We start from the raw sequence: 6,162 nt of genomic DNA, 5'->3' as shown, positions 1-6,162 counted from the left end.
GGGGCCATCCTGGAATCATTAACAATTTGTGCCTCCGCCCAAAGTGTTGATTCCAATTCAGCTAAGTTTAGCGTTTCTCTCGGGTCAACATCAATATTACTAAAAACTTTATTATTCCGACCCTTCCAAATGTACCATAGAATCCATGCAAACTGATGATCCTCCATTTTTGGATTAACTCTCCAAAACAGATGATCCATATTAGCAAATATCGAGCCCAAAGGGAAAATATTTGGGTTCGATGGAATCTTAGATAGTGCCCACACTTGTCGTGCCGGAGGACATTCAAAAAACACATGATTTATTGATTCTTCCGGATCACCACACCTTGCACATCTTGTATCTCCTTGTATTCCACGTGATTTTAAATTTTTGGTCACTGCTATACAAAGTGAAGATTTTCAGTTATCAACTTGACTTTGAATCTTTGTGATACCATATTAGTTTTTTTGGCCTTTTTTTTTTAAATCGACCAATTTTTTCTTGGCTTTTGGTCTCAAAATCACAGGACCAACTTTACATGTAATGTACATGCATGTAATACTTCTTTGATGTTCATGGCGATAATCAATACGTATACCGAGTTATATTTAAATCCACGTACACAATACCTATTGAAGGGTTGGATGACCCATCTTTGAAAAAGACGTTACTGAAGTTTTTTAGTTTGAATTTGAACTTATATGCTTATGGTTTCTCTCCTCTACCTTGGAACTCATGAGTTTACAATATGAATTGCGTATATATATTTTTTCTCTAGTTTTCGATTTATTACTTACTACACGAAAGTTTATAGTTGATATTGGCACCTAAACTTCGGACTAACAATATTTATGGGATGATTCTTCTCAACGATTGTTGAAAATTAGAACACTATTGTACTATTTAGACCGACTGATCAGTGTATTTCTCCGAGGTGGATCTTTATTCTCACTCATTATATTCAGGTTTGTGATGTCCATATCGTTTTCTGCATGCTCTTATCTTTTGGCGTCAATTTTTTTTTGTAGGCTTATATGATTGGCCAATTCTTGGATTCGTTCCAAGGCGACGTTGCCTCGCTGAAATTTATTAATCTTTGCCAAAACCAAGTAAATACTCAAATGACTATTTATATAAAATAAATAAAATACTAAATACTTATACTAAATCTGCGCTCTATCAATATGTGATGAAAAATATGCCACATTTAAGAAAAAGGAGAAGCTAGGAATGATTAATTACAATTGTAGCTTTAATATATACAATGAAAACTATATCCCTTACGCAAGATGGCTGAGCAAAAGATAGTAGACTAGAATCTTGTTGAGTCTGAAGATAGTGTTAATATGAAGATATGTTGGGAACCCTTATTTGACACTAAAATTTTAGTCCTGGACACAAATGGTCTCCGACAATGGTGCCAAAACTTGATAGTATATTGTACAAGAACAATGAATGATGGTAGAACAATTTGGAACAATGAATGATGATAGAACAAATCGGAACAAGTTTGAAAAGACGAAAAACTTCGTTTTGTTTTGATCATTTGAACACGAAAAGCTTCGTTTGCTGAGTTTCCTAACCTAAACAAGAATGAACATCAAATGATCAAAACAAGCAAACGAATGAAAGCAAGAAAATGAGTGGACCATAAAATTGAAGGCAATGGGCATTATGATATTTGTATTTCACAGGGATTTAAGGATGCAAAAAACATATAAAGCCCCACGGGAAATATCAAGAACCGTTCTTAAACTCAGATTACATAACTGATCCAATTTTCTTTCAAAGTATTAATCACACATGGAGATCGTTACGAGGGATGAAGACATTATGAACAGAGAGGAGATGAGATCAAAGAAGTAAAAGTGAGGCAAAAACAGAGAGGCAAAGAGATAGAGTGAGTCGAGTTTGTCCACTTGGCCTAGGCGCTTGTGCATTAATTGATGAGGGTCCAGGTGTTGAAGATGGGTCGTTTGCTCTAACCGGAGGTAGTGGTGGCTGGGCAACATCATCATCAGTGAAAACGGGGTCTGGAGCTTCGACTGGAGGTTAAGTTTTAGGAGGCCCATTTTCAAAAGATACAAAGTGGTTAATGGGTTAGAGTAATTGGGCGGGATCATGAGTTTTTAACCTATTCTAGCATAAGTACTAAATAAGTAGAAGTGAGAACAAGAGATCCTTATCCAGAGAGTATAGATAAAAAAATGGACATGGGAGGTGAGAGACTCCAGTTTCTCTCGAAGTTGTAATCCGATACATTAATCTAATCATCGTTTCTTGCTTTGATCTTGTTCTTGTGATTTTGATACGGAAAAACGTATCATAAATACAGAGGACTCACTGAGTCTAAGAGGAAACCGGGTTGAAAAGGAGACATATATGGTGCGGTTTTGTTTCTGCCCAAACATCGATTCCCTGTAAAAGAGGTTAGACAGTGTTGATAATAACTTTGTGTTGTGAAACCTTTGGTGCTGAAAATACGGGGCCACTTACGTTTGTATCTTGCAGCTGTTAAAGGGAACTCGGTTATGGATCCATTGATACCGGCTTTAGTAATTGTCTCATCTGGATGTGTCTTAATCTGTCTGCACCAGTATGTATTCTTAAAGAGAAAATGAAATCATGTTTTGAGGTTGATATAAACATGGGTCTAACGAATTGTAAAATTATTCATTCACGTAATAATATACAAACTTTTAAACTTTAACGGGTATTTGCTTCAATACTTTTTGCCTGCTTTGCTTTATGCGTTTGTCTCAGCGGTTGCATCTGAGAAGAAGTCATATGGTTGAGATACAAACTCATTATGAAAAACTTCGACATAAACGGGGAGCTGAGACTTCTGCAGCCTATCCACAACATTGGTTTCCCCAACACTGATGATTTTCTGATAACAACAGCGTTGGCAAATTTCTTTAAGCCGATAATTCTACCACATTATGAGAATATATGTTTGACAGCGCCACTCCGAGCCGCCCTATGATATTCATGTTCGATGGTACATAATGCATTCTACTGAAGATTTTTTGTAACCATTTCTTCCTATTCTGCATAATTTGCATTTTCTAGAGTTTGAACTCCAAAATTCTTAGTGTAAAAGCATTGATGAGACTCTTAATCAAACCACTGGATTAATGGACTTCCGGAGGAATCTTCTATGTAATATTTAAGCAGAATGATGCTTTAAGAAGCCTATTTGGAATTTTTATCAAAACATAATTAGTTTATATAATTTATTAATGACATAAGTTACTTAATATAGATAAAAGTTTATGAGTTGGGATCAATGGTCTGGTTGTTCAACAAAACCGAATTTCAGCAAGTTATGATGTCGTTGGCCCATAGATCGCAACAAATAAAGACGGTTTTTATATCCATCTTGGAGCTCACGCTAAAAAAAAAAAAAAAAAAAAAAAAAAGTAAACTGGTGCCAATTGGGAAATTAATAATTATAGCCAATTGTGGTAAATATAATATCATCGGATCATAATGCGAAATTCCTCTTTAGGTTATTCGGCTCTGACTGTTTTTGCCGGCAGACGTCTTTGACCAGCGTAATGGTGCTGTTATGGTGCGGAAAAATCAAACTTTCGAAACCCTACCTAGCTTTGGCAACACAGACAGGAAGCTGCTGGTTCAGTTCACGTGGAGCCCTCTCTCACCATCATCATCATCATAGCCTGATAAGCAATGGCATCACGAAGACCATCACTCGGCCTAAACAACACTTAACGTGGCACACATGGACACAAAATCCAATCCTCGGACAACACAGAATTATTATTGGTCACGATGTTTTTATCGAGAAATTCGATGGGTTTTGCACTCATGGTAATTTGAGAGAAGCTATAGGGGTTTTAGATTTCTTACAAAATAATGGTTACACTATTGATTTGATTACACTTTTAAGGTTAGCGAAACTATACGATAGACCAGAAGCTTTGGAAATAGCAAAGTGTGTTCATGAGCGCATTGTTTCTCTGTCTCCTCCCTCTGATGTTAGCTCTCGTAACGCCATAATCGAGATGTATTCTCGTTGTTGCGGATCTGTTGTTTATGTTAAATTAGATGGACTTCCAACCTAAAACCAATTGGTGATAAGTGGAGTAGTCCATCTATCTTATATATTGCTTAGGATCCTTTTCAACTATGTGGGACATTTTGGGTCTAATAGTTTATGCAGCCAAGATGTTCCATGAGATGTTTGAGAAGAATACGGAGACTTGGTGTGTTATGATGAGGTGTTTAGTCAGCAACGGTTATGGTGACGAAGCCATTAGTTTCTTTACTCGTTTTAAACGAGAAGGGAACAAACTAGATGGAGAGATATTTAAAGAAATCTTTTCTGCATATGCTTTGACCGGAGATGTTAAGAAGGGATTAATACAATTTGAAGCTATGCAAAAAGATTACGGAATCAAACCTTCCATGGAACATTATAATAATGTTACCAAAATGCTGGCAACTTCTGGTCACTTGGACGAGGCACTAAGCTTTATTGAGAAAATGCCAGTGGAGCCAAGTGTTGACGTGTGGGAAACGCTAATGAATTTTTCTAGGGTTCATGGAGATGTGGAGCTTGGAGATAGATGCGCTGAGTTGGTTGAGAAGTTGGATGACACAAGGTTGGACAAAGTTTCAAGTGCAGGTCTTGTAGCAAATGTGAACTATAAATATAACAGAACAAAAGATATCGATACTTCACGTCCAGAAACGGATATGATCTACGAGATGCTAGAGAGTCTGCAGTTACAAATGCTAGAAATGGGTTATGTTCCACTAGAGAGTGGCGTAATGAACGCGTGGAGAAGGAGAATAAGCAAGAATGGACTTTTGGCTACAAAGAAGAAGTCGCGGTTGTTAAGAAGCTTCTTGACTCGAGGCCTCGATCTTCAGTGACCGTGATAAGTAATTTTCGCATTTGCCAAGATTCCCACGATGCATTGAAGTTAATGTCAGAGATAACTGGCAGACAGCTGATTAAGAGAGATTCAAAGAAATTTCACCAGTTCGGTAAAGGCATCTGCTCGTGCAAGCTGGTGAGCTGACTGATCGTTTCCTCTACTTAGATGTTTTTTTTTTAATTATAAAATAAGTTGAGATAAGAGTATCGACATTTGTTTCCAAAATCATTTACATAGGTAATGAATTTAAGATTTGATTAAATGACTATAGAGTTACTCTTTTGTGTCTGCTGCATGCTATTCGAGTCAATATCATGAGTCGAAACCGAAGTAAGAAGAACCAATGACGTTCATAATACATAGGGGTGGGTCTCCACATACCCGTTTGGATCTAGTATTTTGGATTTTTGGCTGTTCGGGTATTTTTATACTTCGGGTTTGGGTATTTGTAGTTTAGATTCGGGTAATTCGGGTTAGGTTTGGTTATTTAAAATTATTTTAAAACAAGATCAGGATGAATAGGCCTTGATATTTTACTAGATACCCGGAACATAACTCAAACCCGATCCAAAAAACCCGAACTCAAATCCGATCCGATCTATAAAAAATTTTGAACGAATATTGAGTTAGAATAGATTAGATATCCGAATCCTATACGGTATTATCCAATACCCGAATGGATACCCGAAATATCCATAATATATATTAACTATAAATCTCTAATAGTTTAGATTCATTTTTCTTCATAGTTCATGTTAAACCTAACTCCGTCTCCTTTGTAGACTTAATGGTTCTATTTTTAATTTCTCCACACCTTCCAATTTTACTGGAGGATAGACTCTGTTGTAAGGTTGTTTTGGTGAAATATTGCTCTTCATCTTTGAGTATTTGATGCCCTACTCTTTTGATAACAACCTATTTTATTGTTGTTTGCTGAATATTATATTGCTTTATCTTACAATATACACATCATTATTAGATTCAGGTTTTTCTTCTCATGAGCTAAGTTCATCCGGATCTTTTTTTAATATAACTTTAAATAACCATACCCAACTTGAATTATCCGAAACCGACCCAAAGTATAAAAGTACTCAAATGAGTACTACACCCCTATACTGAAATATCCAAAGATTCAAAATACTCTATCTGAACCTAAACGGGTATCAAAATACCCACATCTACTCAAAGATAAAGAGCAATACTTTACCAAAATAACTTTAGAAAGAGTGTATCATTTAGTAAAATCGAAAGGTTTAGAAAATTAAAGACAGAA

At 36.2% G+C, this 6,162-nt stretch overlaps 1 pseudogene; it reads left to right on the top strand.

The window, feature by feature from the left end:
• The first annotated feature begins 3,438 nt into the window (after positions 1 to 3,438).
• LOC106403476 lies at positions 3,439 to 5,810 on the top strand (annotated as a pseudogene).
• Positions 5,811 to 6,162: the final 352 nt, after the last annotated feature.

The sequence above is a fragment of the Brassica napus genome, chromosome C6 (genome assembly GCF_020379485.1).
Source record: "Brassica napus cultivar Da-Ae chromosome C6, Da-Ae, whole genome shotgun sequence".
Lineage (NCBI taxonomy): Eukaryota > Viridiplantae > Streptophyta > Magnoliopsida > Brassicales > Brassicaceae > Brassica > Brassica napus.
The sequence above is the reverse complement of the archived record's forward strand: the minus strand, read 5'-3'. Positions and strand labels throughout refer to the sequence as shown.